The sequence below is a fragment of the Lissotriton helveticus genome, chromosome 3_1 (genome assembly GCF_964261635.1).
Source record: "Lissotriton helveticus chromosome 3_1, aLisHel1.1, whole genome shotgun sequence".
NCBI classification, from domain to species: domain Eukaryota; kingdom Metazoa; phylum Chordata; class Amphibia; order Caudata; family Salamandridae; genus Lissotriton; species Lissotriton helveticus.
In genome coordinates, this window is record NC_136061.1 from 1,392,719,094 (window position 1) to 1,392,736,121 (window position 17,028).

Below are 17,028 nucleotides of genomic sequence, written 5' to 3' on the forward strand. Positions count from 1 at the left end.
GTTATTGACCGTGCAGCATGGCTGGAAGTATGAGGAGGACGGCCCCATAGCATTTGCCAACTAAGACTATATGTCCTTCATTGACCAATTATTGCATCTTCATCATAGCTGTAGTGATGTTTTGCAGTTGTATTTTGCTTGAAAATAAATAGGGAGGCGTATTTGGCATCTAAATTGTTTAACTGCATTTCTAGCCTCAGAGACTACCGGTTCTGGGGCTGGCTTCAAGAGCGCCAGTGGATGGGCTGTGGCAGCTGTCACTGAGGGGGGAGGACCAGTGGCAGGAGGTCAGTGGTATGTCACAGAGATTCCTTATTGACAAATAATATTATACTTGCTGCAAGGGTGTTGCTTTGTGAATACCCCGCTTTAGCAGATACAGCAGGAGCTGAGTAGTTAGGTCCTCTTCTATCTGAAAATCAGCAGACAAAGGTTCATAAATGTACTTTAGGAATGACAAGTTAGTGGGTGGGAAAGGGAAAACATGATTGAAGGAGAAAGGATGGATGAAATGTATGTAATATATGAGGGAAACGATGCTTGGGTGAAAGGATGCATGCATATAGGAGGGTGATGATGATAGGGATCTGCATGGCTGGGTGAAGGATGGATGAAAGGGTATATATGTTTATCAGTCAAAGGATGCCTGCCTGGGTGGGTGAAAGGAAGGCTTGGGTGGGTTAAAGGCGAAGCAGGGTGAGTGAATAGGTGAAAGGATGCATGGATGGATAATAGATGTTGGTGAAAGGTTCGTTTGGAGCTATGTTTGGATAGACGGATTGATTGGATATATATGGATGGATGGTTTTCTAAGGTAAAGAGTGGATGAGAGAATGTAAAGTTTAAATGGTACGTAACAAAGCCAAGAGTGAAGATTAAGAATACTAGAAGAACAATGCAATGATGAATGGATAATAGCTTGACTTTTGTGAATGGGATAGTCTGCTACAGTTCACTGACAGAACATCAAGGGAAAAAATATAGAAGAAAAAATATGGAGGAAAAAATATACAATACAAAAATATTGACTGCTTATACCTAAAAAGGTAAGTACAAAAATATTGGAAAAAATATAGTTTACTATAATATAGTTGTAATCAAAATCGATTCTAAAATATGTATAATTTAAAATATTAAAATAAACATTTTAAAACAAAAATTAATATATGCAAAATAAAATATATTTAAATGTATATTTTAACAAATAAACTTACTTTTAAAAATGTAAACACACACATATATATGAACATACATTACCTACTGGCGGTCGCCAGTAGGTAGTTATAGTTAGGACCTAGTTTCCATAGGAAATCCGCAACATTCTATTGGGAATAACTTTGGCGTCGGTGGACAAATCTTTTTGAATGTCTCAAAGAAGATGGCCCCTTATGCTCCGCTCCTTTCCTGAAAGTGTCGGGGGGATTCGTACAGCGGGGGCCGAGAAAAAAGGGGGGTCCCAAAATGTGTTTTCCCCATGTTAATTTCCATAGGACGATTAGACACGGCTACAGACCGAACCACAGAACGGAATTACACCAAACTTGGCAAAATGGTAGGGACTGTTATGCAGTAGGGCCTTTTCCATATTTGGTTAAAATAGCTCCAGTGGTTTTTATGAAAATTAACTTCAAAATAATATATATATCTATATGCGCGCTTCGAGCGCTTTGGGTACGCGTACCGGTAAACGCACCCGGCGCGCCACGGAAGTGCACGAGCGGAAAGCTGATTGGCTCTCGGGTGTCTGTCAACATTCGAAACAGTCCGGAGAGTCCGCCATTTTGTGTCTTGGTAGAACCGAGACACAAGAGGTGAAAAATAAAAAGGGAAAATGTTGAAAGGGGGCAGGGTAGAGACCCCCTAACCCCCTAGGTTTTCTCAGGGGGGCCTAGAAGGACCACGAAGGGCAAAACATATATATATTTTTTTGTAAATTTCGCGTAGTAAGCTCAGGGTGCGCGTACATGGGCGTTTACAGGTACGCGTACCCTGAGCGCACCACGGGGAAAAACAGTGAAAAAAATAGAGTAAAATAAGAATTTAGAATGCTTAGAGGTAGGGTAGCTCTGAAAAGAGCTGTTGTGTTATATGGGTGATTTAAGTACCTACAAGTAGGTACCGATGCAGAGTCTAAAATTCAAAAGGAAGACTCTATTCCCCATATCTGTAAAATGTGCACCATCTCTCCTATAGATGCCTTGCATGTTGTAACGCAAGTTGTTATGGTATATAGAACCCATACCATAGTCTCTGAGGAAAGCAGAAACAGATTTATTCACATGTTTCCTTGCTTTCTCAATCTGTGGACAAAATTGGTTGGACCAGTTCTATTTTTGCCTTTGGCATATATTAGAATATACCATGGCAGTTTTTGGAAAAAGTGACATTAATTGCCCAAAGGTGTCCTTTAAAAGCATTTCCAGACCTACCCCAGTCAAAGTGCCCAGGTCATTTCCACCACAGTGCACAATTATGCGGTCAGGGTGTGGTAGATGCATAAAGGATTTTACCAATGGTATCAATTGGTGACATCTCAATCCTCTCTGGCCAATCCACATAATATCCACATTTGGTAAATCAAGGTTGGGAATACCCCTGTTTGCTGCAAAAAAATGTAACGAGATGCAGTTTTCCGCTGGCGAGACAATGGGGAGAGAGACTCTGCTTCGGCAAACCACCATAGTCGAAACATTCACACCCTTACCCTTACTGAGTGTACAGCCGGTATTGGAGCCGGTATAGGAGCCGGTTTTGGAGCCGACTTTGTTTCAAGGATTTGTGGTCCCGTCACTGGTTTCCCTCTGCAGCGAGGCTGGGGGGAAGTGGCAGGTCAGTCCGGCGAGCGCAGTTGGAGAGGTGCCTTGCTCGACTGAGCCCATGAGCAGTGGGGGAGTTACAGAGCCCTCGAGAGTGTCAGCCTTATCTACGGGTCCGCCAGGGGCCGGGGGCGGGGCTAAGAGCTCAAAGGCGGGGGACATGGAGAAGGAAGGCTTGCTTAAAGAGACAGTGCCAGAGCCAGGTACGTTATCTGTTATTGAGCAAGCCGATGATGATGCTCGTGTTGACTTACAGCGAGCAGACAAGTATGGGCATATAACTGTAAGCCCAGAGTTAACATTAGATTTGACTCAGCACGATGGAGAGAAAGATAAAGACACAAACTCTGATTTGGTGAAAGCAGGGGAGAAGAAAATCGCAGTTGAACCTTTAAATGAAAGTGTAACTTATAACCCTGACAAAAATATGCCAGCTTTATTGGGATCAACTTTGGCTTCTCCTGGGGAGGATGTTTTCTATACAGGCAATGATGAGGCGGATGATGAGGACGAGAGCGTGAGCACCAACTCGGATATTATGTCAGCCTCAGACTTAGATTTAGACCTGGAATCATCTGTGAATTCTGAATCTGGTGATGATTCAGATATGGATAAAGAGTCAGAAGGGGGCAGTTCTTCATCCCCTATGGTCAAGAATATGGATTCTACTGATCTGGAATATGAGACAGTACAAAAGGGCCCTAAGGCGATTCAAAATCCCGCTCTCAGGGAACCGACCAAACCCGCACTTAAGAGTAAAACCAAGCACAGGAGTAAGAATAAAAGAAATAACTCTAAGCAAAAACACCCGGTTAGAGAAACTTATGGGGGTCCGGAGAAATCAGTTGCGAAAAAACTTGAGTACAATACATTAGAATGCCGTACACCATCTACGGCGGAGACTATTAATACAGTTATGGGTACGAAAGAAGTTAATTCTCAGGGTCCTTAGGGAAACGCTTCGAACTTTGAAGTCCTATTATCTACCCTAAAACAAATACAGGAGGAGGCTCGAGTAGAGAGCCAAAGGGCAAGAAGAAGAGCCAGACATGCTAACAAAAAAATTCAAACCTCATTCCAAAAGATAAATAAAATGTACGAGGAAGTGGTTGGGAGGGTGTCTGAGGTGGAGGTTAGAACGGGTAAATTGGAGGACGATGTGGTGAAACTACAGGACGTCAAGAGAGACCAGGACAAGACTACAACTGACATACTTTGGAAATTGGAGGAATCCGAAAATAGACAGAGACGTAACAATGTCAGGTTACTTGGTGTACAGGAAGGAAAGGAGGGGGGATGTACAGGGTTTTGTGATTGAGCTATTGAAGGGCGCTTTCCCTGAGATGGCCTCATGGGACTGCGAACACGAGGTCCAGCGGGCACATCGGTTCCCGATGACACGGAAAGAGACACAGGGTAAGCCTCGTGCAATACTGATCTATGTGGGAAATTTTTTACTCAGTGAAGAGATCATCGCCAAGGCAAAACCACAGGCTAGACGTACCTATAAGGATATTGTTTTTTTTACCCGCCCTGACTTTTGCCATACTACGGTGGAAAGGCGATGGCGGATGAGGCAAATGATTACTCCCTTTCAGAACATGGGCTGTGAAGCCTACCTCTTATTTCCAGCACGACTGAAGGTTGGGTTAAATGGAAACTTCAGGATCTTTTATTCTGAAATTATGGCCCATGAGTACCTAAGTTTCTTGCGCGAGACCAGGAGTAAACATAAGGCACAAGATAAGAGGCTGTAGAGCATGATCTTCAAGTGGTGGCCAGACGAGACATTTCTCGGAAGAAGTAGAGAGGGAAGAGACAATAATATTATATTAGGCAACAGTAGTGCTCACTAGAAACATTTATTATCTTTCCTGTATACCTTGTAAGCAAAGAATTCTTTGATGTATTCTCCTCTTACTTAACTGAGGGATTAAGGATAGGGATCGGTATACATTAGAGTCATGGTGTATACTGTAGCACATTGGTATTGGTAGTAAGGGGGGTGTATTGGGGTTTGTTGACTGGTTTGTTGTCTGGTTTAGGGGACATTGGGGGGAAATGCGTGGAGTTTCACTAGTAGCATAAGGGGGGCACCATGCAAAAAGCTTATGGTATGTGATTATCAGGGGGAGGGAGGATGCGACACCCTGTCGGCATCGTTGGTCAGTCATAGGTCCTTTTGACCTATTTGCCCGTAGGGGGGGCGGGTGTCTGCGGGAGGGTAGTCAGGGGTGGGGGAGGGGGGGGGAAAGGGCAGGGCACATGAGTGTTGGAGAAGAAAAATTTGACATAGGTTGGAATTATGAGTATATGTTTTGGATTGAAATGCAAAAGAGCGCCAAGATAGTACTTGAAAGTAAAATAGCGAAGAATAAAATTGTAAAGTTAGTTATTATTAGTTGGTACCCGGTTGATAGCTTTACTAAATTCAGCTATGACACTTAGATTTGTAACATGGAATGTTTGTGGGTTAAATGATGCCCAAAAAAGACAGAAGATAGCGATTCGACTGCGTCAGATGAATGTAGACTTCATATTCTTACAGGAAACCCACATAATGAATACTCAGGAGTTTTGTCTTAATCAGCTAGGGTTCCATTTAATAGCAAGATCCAAGCTCGGGGCGAAAAATAGAGGGGTGGCTATTCTCTCAAGAAATAAAAATGTGGTAGTTGGAAAAAAACTAGAAGATCAATGGGGCAGATGGGCAATAACTGAGGTCTTAATAGATGGAGTATGGACAACTTTGGTGGCAGTATATGGCTCGACCCAGGATGACCCAGAGATTCTGCAGCTTTTAGATGCAGAATTAGCAGGATGGCCACCACAGGTTGTTATAGGAGGCGACCTAAACATCAATGGGGCAGATGGGTTGGGGATAGGGTCCTATAAAGGTAGAAAGAAAAGAGTGCATAAGGCACTGATTAAACTTTTAGAGAACAATATTTTGCATGATGTCTGGGGTAGCATTAGAACGAACCAAACAGGGTTCACATATTATTCTGCACCACATCGTATATGTGTTCGATTAGATTATTTTCTAATATCTAACGATCTATTGACTAGAGTAGAAATTGAAAGGCTCCCATGGATCTTTAGTGACCATAATCCTCTACTCTTAACGATGAAGGTAGAAGGGAGAACCAGATTAAGTAGGATCTGGACCTTTGAAAGAGCACTCCTTTTGGATGATAATTATGTACAATACATGTCCAAATGGATTAGTGAGTTCTTTGAGAATAATAGAGGGAGCGCCCCAGTAGGAGTTGTATGGGATGCCTTTAAGGCTGGTGCCCGCGGAGAGACATGTAGCTTTAGCGCATACAAACGGAAAGTAGCACGACTTAGAGACAGTAATTCAGAGAGGGCCGTATTTGAGGCGGAGGAACAGCTCCATATTTGTGTAATAAGGGGCGAATCAACTGAACAATCAAGTTTAGAATTAATGAAGGTAAAAAGCGAAGCTGAGGAGGAATTGGCGAATAAGGCAGCACAGTATTACACTATAAAAAGGGAGAGATGCTACGAATACAACGAAAAAGTTGGACATGTTTTAGCTATGCGGACTAGACAGATAGCAGCATCTGGTACTGTTAGGGAGATTCGGGATGAATATGGAAATATACATTCAGATTCGGAGGAAATAAGGGAAGTCTTCAGGAAGTTTTATCAGAAACTATATGACCAACAATATTTCTGTAATGAGAAAGAGATGAGTGAATATCTTCAGAATATCCCGGTTGAAAGAGTTTCTATTGAAGACGCAGAAGGGTTGGAGAAGCAGTTGGATCAAATGGAAGTTCAAGAAGCTATGGGCAATCTCCCTTCTGGAAAGGCAGCCGGCCCGGATCAACTCCCTCTAGAGTTTTATAAAACTTTTTGGGGGAGCTTAGGTCAGGACCTAATTAGAACGTTTCAAACTGCGCAAACTGGGGAGTCTATCCCCAAATCCTGGGGCGCTGCAGATATTGTTTTAATATTAAAAAAAGGGAAAATGGCGACTGAGCCAGGGTCTTATAGACCAATTACACTAATAAATAATGATACTAAAATATATTCGAAAGCACTCGCAACAAGATTCGCAGGGGTAATTGGTGCTTTGGTTAGTAATAACCAACATGGCTTTATCCCTGGTAGAGGGACGACACATCATACCTGGAAAGTTATAACTCTGTTCGATGCCGCCGAGATCACAGGAGACCCGATGGCTGTAATGTTATTAGACGCAGAGAAGGTGTTCGATCGGGTCTCCTGGGACTATTTGTGGCACATTCTAACAAGAGCTGGCATAAAGGGGGGTTTTGTGAAAGCCCTACAGACTTTGTATAGGGAACCGGTTGCAGCGTTAAGAGTTAATGGGGGGATCACGGGACAATTCCATATTAAGAGAGGCACACGGCAGGGGTGTCCCTGCTCGCCTCTCTTATTTGCTATGTATATGGACCCACTAATCCGCAGGATAGAGCTATGCCCAGATATCTCCCCGCTAAATACACTACTGGGTCCTTGTAAGATACTTGCTTACGCTGATGACGTGGCGGTTATAACATCAAACACCACCGAGGCGATAGGGTTGTTAGAGGCGGAGGCTCTCAAATTTGGGCATGTTTTGGGCTATGCCTTGAATACTACAAAGACGCAGATTATCAAAAACTCTGTGACAATCTGTGGTGATAATCGAGTGGTTCAGGAAGGGCCTTATTTAGGTATTAATATATCAGCTGACCTTGACAACTTGGTGTGAAAAAAACATAGCCCCAATAATAGACAAAGTAAAGAAAGATCTTGACCGATAAGAGAACCTCCACTTATCATTAGTAGGACGAGTCAATATCATTAAAATGCTGATTTTGCCGAAATTTTTGTACATCTTTAGAGCAATTCCATTATTTTTTGACAATAAGTGGTTTAAAATTGGTGAACAAATGATCAATCGTTTTATTTGGGCAAAAGGCAAGACGCGGAGGGCATTGAGATTTATGTCGCTCCCACGGGAGAGAGGAGGTTGGTCATTACCTGATTTAAAGCAATATTATTGGGCAGCAGCACTGCAATGCATGGTAGGCTTGATTGGAGGGGCTGAAATGGAGGGTTGGGATAAGTTTGGGTCGCTCGCAATCTATGGTTTGGTTCTTGGTATAAACGCTGAAAATGTATTTTTAAGATTTACGGAAGGTAGTTACTTCAAAAGAACACGCTTCAAGACAGTAATGGCTGCATATAATATATGGAAAGGGATATCAAAGAAGGTGGGAATTGGGAAGTTTAACTTATATACCAGATTAAAGGATAACCCTTCCTTACCGAGCGAGGTTTTCTCGGGAGCTGTCTTTTAAAGAGTGGGATAGAAAGGGTGTAAGAAAAGTTGGTGATATGATGGGTTCTCAAGGTATGCTTCAATTTGTGGATCTGCAAAATAGCTTCACTCTGGATACCAAACACTTTTTTAAATATCTCCAAATAAGAAGTTGTCTTTTGAAAAAACAAGGGGGTGCATTGGGCTTTGAAAGAAGTACATTGTTGGATCCTATAGAAAGTGGTTTTGATTGTACTATTAAAAGGTTCTATTTAGAAATGACAATTCTAAAGAAAGATGATTTAGAGAAATGGGTAGACAAATGGTCTTTAGACTTGGAAACAGGTGGGGACATTTTTACCGAGTCATTGGAAATGGGGAGAAAAATGCTATGTTCGTCGTCCCTTCAGGCCCAGCACTATAAGATGTTATATCATCTATATTATACGCCGGCGAAGATTGCTCAATGGGGTGGTACATCAGGTACTACATGTTTCAGATGTGGAAGTATAGATGCTGGTCTGATACATATTTTCGCAATTTGTCCCCACCTAGATAAATTGAAACAGGATATTGTGAATTTCTTTCAAGCGGCAATGTCAATAACAATAGAGTTAACACCAGCCACTATGTTATTGGGGATAAGTGTTGTCGAACAGTCGAACTGTAAAAATGTTATATTTGTGGCAATGGCGATCTTGAGATTGTTAGTGGCTTCTCTTTGGTTAGAGCCTAACTCACCATCATATCACCAATAGTTAGAAAAAGTAATGTCAATACAAAAATTAGAAACAGCCATATATGCTAGAAAGGGAAAAAAGGGTAGGAAGTTGGGTATGCAGATCTGGGAACCCTTTATTCGATGGAAGTCTGGAGAAGATTCTTAAAAGATTAAGAATGTGTTCAGATCTTGTTTTTATTGTCTGAATTTCTGTGTATAATTACAATCCTATGTTTCAATGTTCTGTATTTACATGTGCCCTGCCCATGTCATAAAGAAAATGGGGGGAAAATTCTCAATAAAAAAAAAAATAATAAAAAAAATATTGACTGCTTATACCTAAAAAGGTAAGTACAAAAATATTGGAAAAAATATAGTTTACTATAATATAGTTGTAATCAAAATCGATTATAAAATATGTATAATTTCAAATATTAAAATAAACATTTTAAAACAAAAATTAATATATGCAAAATAAAATATATTTAAATGTATATTTTAACAAATAAACTTACTTTTAAAAATGTAAACACACACATATATATGAACATACATTACCTACTGGCGGTCGCCAGTAGGTAGTTATAGTTAGGACCTAGTTTCCATAGGAAATCCGCAACATTCTATTGGGAATAACTTTGGCGTCGGTGGACAAATCTTTTTGAATGTCTCAAAGAAGATGGCCCCTTATGCTCCGCTCCTTTCCTGAAAGTGTCGGAGGGATTCGTACAGCGGGGGCCGAGAAAAAAGGGGGGTCCCAAAATGTGTTTTCCCCATGTTAATTTCCATAGGACGATTAGACACGGCTACAGACCGAACCACAGAACGGAATTACACCAAACTTGGCAAAATGGTAGGGACTGGTATGCAGTAGGGCCTTTTCCATATTTGGTTAAAATAGCTCCAGTGGTTTTTATGAAAATTAACTTCAAAATAATATATATATCTATATGCGCGCTTCGAGCGCTTTGGGTACGCGTACCGGTAAACGCACCCGGCGCGCCACGGAAGTGCACGAGCGGAAAGCTGATTGGCTCTGGGGTGTCTGTCAACATTCGAAACAGTCCGGAGAGTCCGCCATTTTGTGTCTTGGTAGAACCGAGACACAAGAGGTGAAAAATAAAAGGGGAAAATGTTGAAAGGGGCCAGGGTAGAGACCCCCTAACCCCTAGGTTTTCTCAGGGGGGCCTAGAAGGACCACGTAGGGCAAACCATATATATATATTTTTGTAAATTTCGCGTAGTAAGCTCAGGGTGCGCGTACATGGGCGTTTACAGGTACGCGTACCCTGAGCGCACCACGGGGAAAAACAGTGAAAAAAATAGAGTAAAATAAGAATTTAGAGTGCTTAGAGGTAGGGTAGCTCTGAAAAGAGCTGTTGTGTTATATGGGTGATTTAAGTACCTACAAGTAGGTACCGATGCAGAGTCTAAAATTCAAGAGGAAGACTCTATTCCCCATATCTGTAAAATGTGCACCATCTCTCCTATAGATGCCTTGCATGTTGTAACGCAAGTTGTTATGGTATATAGAACCCATACCATAGTCTCTGAGGAAAGCAGAAACAGATTTATTCACATGTTTCCTTGCTTTCTCAATCTGTGGACAAAATTGGTTGGACCAGTTCTATTTTTGCCTTTGGCATATATTAGAATATACCATGGCAGTTTTTGGAAAAAGTGACATTAATTGCCCAAAGGTGTCCTTTAACAGCATGTCCAGACCTACCCCAGTCAAAGTGCCCAGGTCATTTCCACCACAGTGCACAATTATGCGGTCAGGGTGTGGTAGATGCATAAAGGATTTTACCAATGGTATCAATTGGTGACATCTCAATCCTCTCTGGCCAATCCACATAATATCCACATTTGGTAAATCAAGGTTGGGAATACCTCTGTTTGCTGCATACTTTTCACTCCAGTGAACAAAGCTATGACCCACAATCCAGACTTTAGGCATCTTGAAGGTAGATGTGGTTGTATTCAGATGAGTTGTGGAAATGAAATGGCAGTTTGAAAGTAGGAGTTATGAAAAAAAGTGGTTGAGATTCAGTGCACTTGAAAAATTAGAAATGATTGGTGGTGGCTGAAAATTAGGATGCATGCTTCTGTTTTTTGAAAGAAGTAATTCTAATGGTTGAGAAAAAGTCATTGAAAGAAACATTGCACAGGATAAGCTGCTATATTGAGAAGTCAAACACCCTTGCTGGGTTAATTTGCAACATAGTATCATGAACTTTTCACCTGTGTGCTCAGTTAGGTGATGTGTGGAGTGTTACCATGGTAACAGGCAGAAAGAGCAGTAGGGGGATGGGTGAATATTATGTGAGTTTCAAAGTGTTGAAATGTAGAACCAATTAAAATGTTAGTTTGGTTTTGAATTTGTGTGGGAAGAAATTTCATTGGTTATGTACATGAAAATGGGTCTGAAATCAGAGGGAATCCGTGCCATTATTCTGAGGCTGCAGTGAAAGAAGCATTATTCAGAGATTCTGCATAAGAAAATCTGGTTTGTGACTGCCACTGTTCTAAATCTTCAAAAGCATTTTTAAAGGTGAGTAATGATTCATTAAATATAGATAGAGTGCTGTATACACTATGGGGAAGATTAACAAGCATATTGGGCTTCTTTATTCTTGCATTGTGTATCATGTTTTTTGTAAGGCTAGTAAAAAATTAGTGGTGCATATTGTAAATATATTTTGGAAATGAGTCAGGTTTCTGCACTATAATGTAGTGCTTATTTATATGGGCTGTGCTCTATCTTTCAAATGATTTATTGTGCTACATGTTTTTAGGTAAAATGATTGTTTTTAACATTTTTAAGTAGGATCACACTGAGTGTCCGTGTAAATTAAAGAATTAAATTTGCACGTTTTTCTTTAATCTGTAAGGATGGTGCAGAGAGATGGTGAGATGGTATGAGCAGAGACACACAGTGCATGAAGAGACAGACATGGTAGATTACATGTAACATCCTGGTCATGTGTCTAAGATCACACTGTGAGTCAAGCTTGATTTTAAATTAATCTGGGTGAATAATTTGCTTAGTTGATGTGTTTAAAAATATGGGAATACATGTATTCTTAAAGTCAGTTAGGCTTTAGAATATGTACTAGTAGAGAATCTTAGGCAGCATGTCTGTCAAGCCTCTTAGTTCCCAAATAGGCTCTAAGCTGTGCAATAAAGATCCATGGTGTGCTGTTGAAATGTAAAAGGAATGTTATGTCTTGCTTATATATATATATATGGTCTTTTTTTGCCAATAGAGACAGTGAGATAGTATGAGCACAGACACACATAGTGCAGGCAGAGACAGACATGGTAGATTACATGTAACATCCTGGTCATGTGTCTAAGATCACACTGTGAGTCAAGCTTGATTTTAAATGTATCTGGGTGAATAATTTGTTTAGTTAATGTGTTTTAAAATATGGGAATACATGTATTCTTGAAGTCAGTTAGGCTTTAGGATATGTACTACTAGAGAATCTTAAGCAGCATGTCTGTCAGGCCTCTTAGTTCACAAATAGGCTCTAAGCTGTGCAATAAAGATCCAGGGTGTGCTGTTGAAATGAAAAGGGAATGTTATGGCTTGCTTATATATATATATATATATATATATATATATATATATATATATATATATATATATATATATATATATATATATATATATATATATATATATATATATATATATTCACAGAAAAAACCATAGGTTATAGACCATATATAGTTAGGAATTAGCATTTACAAAACCTTGAAAATTCACTGAAAAAACCACAGGTTATAGACCATATATAGTTAGGAATTAGCATTTAGAAAACCTTATTTTACTCACACAAAACCATTGAAATTCCATATATAGTTAGTTGCACTAACTATATATCGTGCACCCGCAATCCACTGCTGATGATGTCACATATTACATCATTCATGACATGGTCAGTGACATCACTGATGACATCACTGATGACATCTCAAATGACATCACTGATGACATCACTGATAACAACATCCAGTGATTTTTTGTTTCTATAAAGTTTAAATATGTCTTACATATTGAAGAATGAGTGGATGTGTAAGTGTCTGGACGAAGGATTTAGTAGGTGCATGACTGACTGTATGAGTGAGTGATTAAATGTGTCTCACTGACTGCATGGGTTAGTGACTAAACTGTCTTAATTTGTGCATCATTATGTCTGTTGTTCTGTAAACTGCTGCATGTGTTGATCAGTAGCTATATGAGTAACTATATGGGTTATTGATTGATTGCCCAAGTATTTGTATGGGAGACTGAGTGTGTGTGTGGCTAGCTGGGAGGTGTGTCACTCTGTGCAGATCAATCTGTACTTGTATCAATGATTGTATAAGAAGGTAAGTATGTGTTAGTATATGTTTGAAAATGTAAGGTGCTCTATGTTTAACTGTATAGACAAGAAAATGGAAGTGTCATTGATTCTTTACAGGACTGACTAGGTGTGTGAGTAACTCCATGGATGAGTGGCAGACTGTGAGTGTCTGTATAGGTGTATGAGTGCATATGATAGTGTTGTAAAGATGAGTGATTGTATGTATGAATGATTGTATGGGTGAATGAGTGAAGGTGTGTGTAGACGTAGCAATCAGTGAGTGCGTATGTAGTAACTAGTATTGGTGTGTCAATGGTTTCAAAAATTATACTCTCTTTTTAACACTGGGTGAAACAGAGGTTATATTAAAATGTGAGGAGATGCATTGTATTGTCACATGAATTATATCATCAGTGATGTGGTCATTGATGTCAAATGAGATGTCATCAGTGATGTCATCAGTGATGTCATTTGAGATGTCATCAGTGATGTCATCAGTGATGTCACTGACCATGTCATGAATGATGTAATATGTGACATCATCAGCAGTGGATTGCGGGTGCACGATATATAGTTAGTGCAACTAACTATATATGGAATTTCAATGGTTTTGTGTGAGTAAAATAAGGTTTTCTAAATGCTAATTCCTAACTATATATGGTCTATAACCTGTGGTTTTTTCAGTGAATTTTCAAGGTTTTGTAAATGCTAATTCCTAACTATATATGGTCTATAACCTATGGTTTTTTCTGTGAATTTCATTGGTTTTTTAACAGCTAATATCTGTAGCTGTAAAATGTATTCTTCTTTAAATCCAAAAATATATTTTATATGTTTATGAATAATTTTTTTTTTAAATATTTTTTTTTCTTCGTTCCCGCTTCGCAAATCGGGAAGCTTCCCGTTAGCTGACCTTGATGCCGCGAAATAGACCGCGAGCCGGTAAACGTTTCTTTACCGCAAGTGCCGCGTTAGAAAACAACATCGTGACGCCTCCCGTCCGCATGACGTTTCACGTTGTCGCGTGATACGTCATATGACGTGCTACGTTAGCGAACTGGTACGCGAAGCGAGTCGCAAAGCGCAGGTTTCTGGAAGCAAACCGGGAGGCCCTGCAAAGCGCTTAACGTAAACACAGCAAGTCATGTGACTTGGTAATAACACTTTTCATTGGTTCATTTCACTTTTGGTTTCCTAATGATGTAAGACTAGGTCATATAATCTAAAATGAACACTTTTGATTGGTTGAGAACTCTTGTTTTTCCCAAATGATGAAAATCCCTCCTTCTTTCCTCACTCTGACTTTCATCATTGTGAGAGAAAGACCCTTTGTGATCACTGAGCAATGGCTTCTTTAGTAGCTTCAGCTGGTGCTTCCCCACCACCTCCACCACATCCAAGGAAGAGTGGACCACCTGCTCAAGTTATAATTCAACAAGAAGAAGAAGAAGAGGAACAGGACGACGAGCACGAAGAGAGGCAGTTTTTACCTGAGCAGCCCAGGACGTCTCACCGGAAAGAAAACTTCATTTGGCAATTTTTTAAAATTCCCAAAGGTCAGAAAAAAGTAAATGCAAGATACGTAACTTGCCTTATATGTCAAGATAGACTGTCCAGAGGAACCGAGAAAAAATACAGTTTCGGAAACTACACAATGCATCGCCATATGACTAGGTGGCATCCTAACAACTACAGTGCTGCACAGTTTCGGAACGACCTAGATAATCTCCCTATTATGGCCAGAAGATCTGTTGTACCGGAAGTAACGGGACCAGAGGGCAGGGAGATGGTGCCAAATATACAAATGAAATTTGGTGAAGTAAAACACACCTGCGTATTTTGCGATGGATTCATTTCCTACGGAGAAAAAAGCATCACTCTGATCAACAGAGCTATTGACTATCATATGCAAGTTTGTACGAAACGCCCAAAATAATAAATACTTCTTTTTTTGTTTTGTTGCTCCTGTTGAGCCCTTTACAATGAATCGTTTTCATTGCCCCCTCCAAGAAAAACCCAAAAAAATATAAAACTTCAGAAAAATTCAAAAAAAGTAAAAAAATGTTCCGAAAAATAATAAAAAAAATATAAAACAACAAAAACAATAAAAAAAAAAGTTCTTTTCAGAACTACCTCCCCGTTATTAAAAAATTGGTACAATATTTGGAACTGTGCCAACCTCTATTTCTCTTAGTTCGCTTCCCAGTTCGCTCGCCGGTACGCGAACTAGAAGCGAACCAAAAACAGTAAGTATAAGGGAAGGAAACAGACACTTATGTTAAAAGAAAGACAGCTATAGGGGAGTAAACTAGAGATACTATTACCCGTAATCCACTGCTGATGATGTCACATATTACATCATTCATGACATGCTCAGTGACATCATCAGCAGAGGATTGCGGGTTTTTTGGCAACGTGCCTTATCCACGGTTTAATAACGCTGCCTTTTGCTTTATATAAGTTTTCAAATTGTATGAAATATATACCAATAGGTCGTTATGAACCTTTAGGTAGGGCTTTTCTTCATGAGGTCTGGTCGCTTCCATACACATACAGATGTTTCAAAGATGATCAAGAAGTTTATCTGAATGGAGAGGAATGCACTGAGACGCCAGATCATTCACTAATGTGTAGGCACATACAGTTACACGGTTCATGCAACAAACACCGACCAAATATGGCTTGCGTGTTGCAAGGCACGCCAGTTCCTGCTATCATCCCCACGTTCAAGTTGTTGGAAAATGGTAGTTATTTGATGCTCAATAATGAAGATTGTTCTGAGTTAATTGAAAAGGGTCTGCACCTCTGTACGGGTGTTCGCTATGTGAAGCACGAAAGTTTCACGGGCCGAACTCAAGGCCACCTCTCTCTGAGACAAAAGAGCTCTTATTCTTGCCATGCCGTTGAAATCTGTCCCAAGGTTGGTATTTGTGGCCAGATTGAAAACTCCCTATGTTCATGTGTGGGAGGAAATAGAACATTTCTGCAGCAAATAACCCGTTCACTTACTGTTACGATAAAAGGAATACTTTTAATTCAGATTTGCCTTTCAATTTCAGCAAGATGGTTCCGACTATCTTTAACGCATCCTCCACAAAGACCCTGGCGCACTTTTTTAAAGTTGTTACCAGTGGTCTCGTGACTTCATTTGAGAAAATCTTTGGAGTCATCCCTGCTTCCTTTCATTCTATTTTCTCCACTCCGGTTCGTGGATTGGCATTTTTACTTGCATTACCAGCGGACGCTCTTGTGCTTTTTTACATTTTTAAATATGGATGTCCCTCCTATGCAACCTCCCACCCTGCAGCTGCTGACACTGTTCCGCAATCGCATGCTAGAATATTATGGCACAATGCCGTTGGCGATATTAAGCACGGCATATGGATTATCTTTTCGATTCTCCTACTTCACCTGTGTCCAGCCTGTATTTCACTGCCTGACCTGTGATTTCGATTGGGCCATTGATTTGTGTCTCTGCGGACCGGTTTCTCCTGACGTCGACTTTAATCAGCTGATGACTCCTATCATTACTCACGAGTTGGTTTGTCCTGGCGAAAGGATTATGGCTGTGGCATTGATGCATGGACTACTTGGTTCCTGGAATTTACTGGCGGCAGCACAGTCTTTCTTGGAACAGAGCTTTCTTGAAAACCCACCGAGCTGTCCTCTGATGGTGATAGAGGATCCGGTGCTGGGAGAGCACGTATGTTCTTTTCCGCTTTTAAATTGGATGGCTGAACTGTTTTCGGATGAAGACGGTGACTTCCTATTGGAGGCTGTTGCAGCTTATTTTGCATACACAGTTATGTCATAGACCTTTTTCATGTTTGATATGCT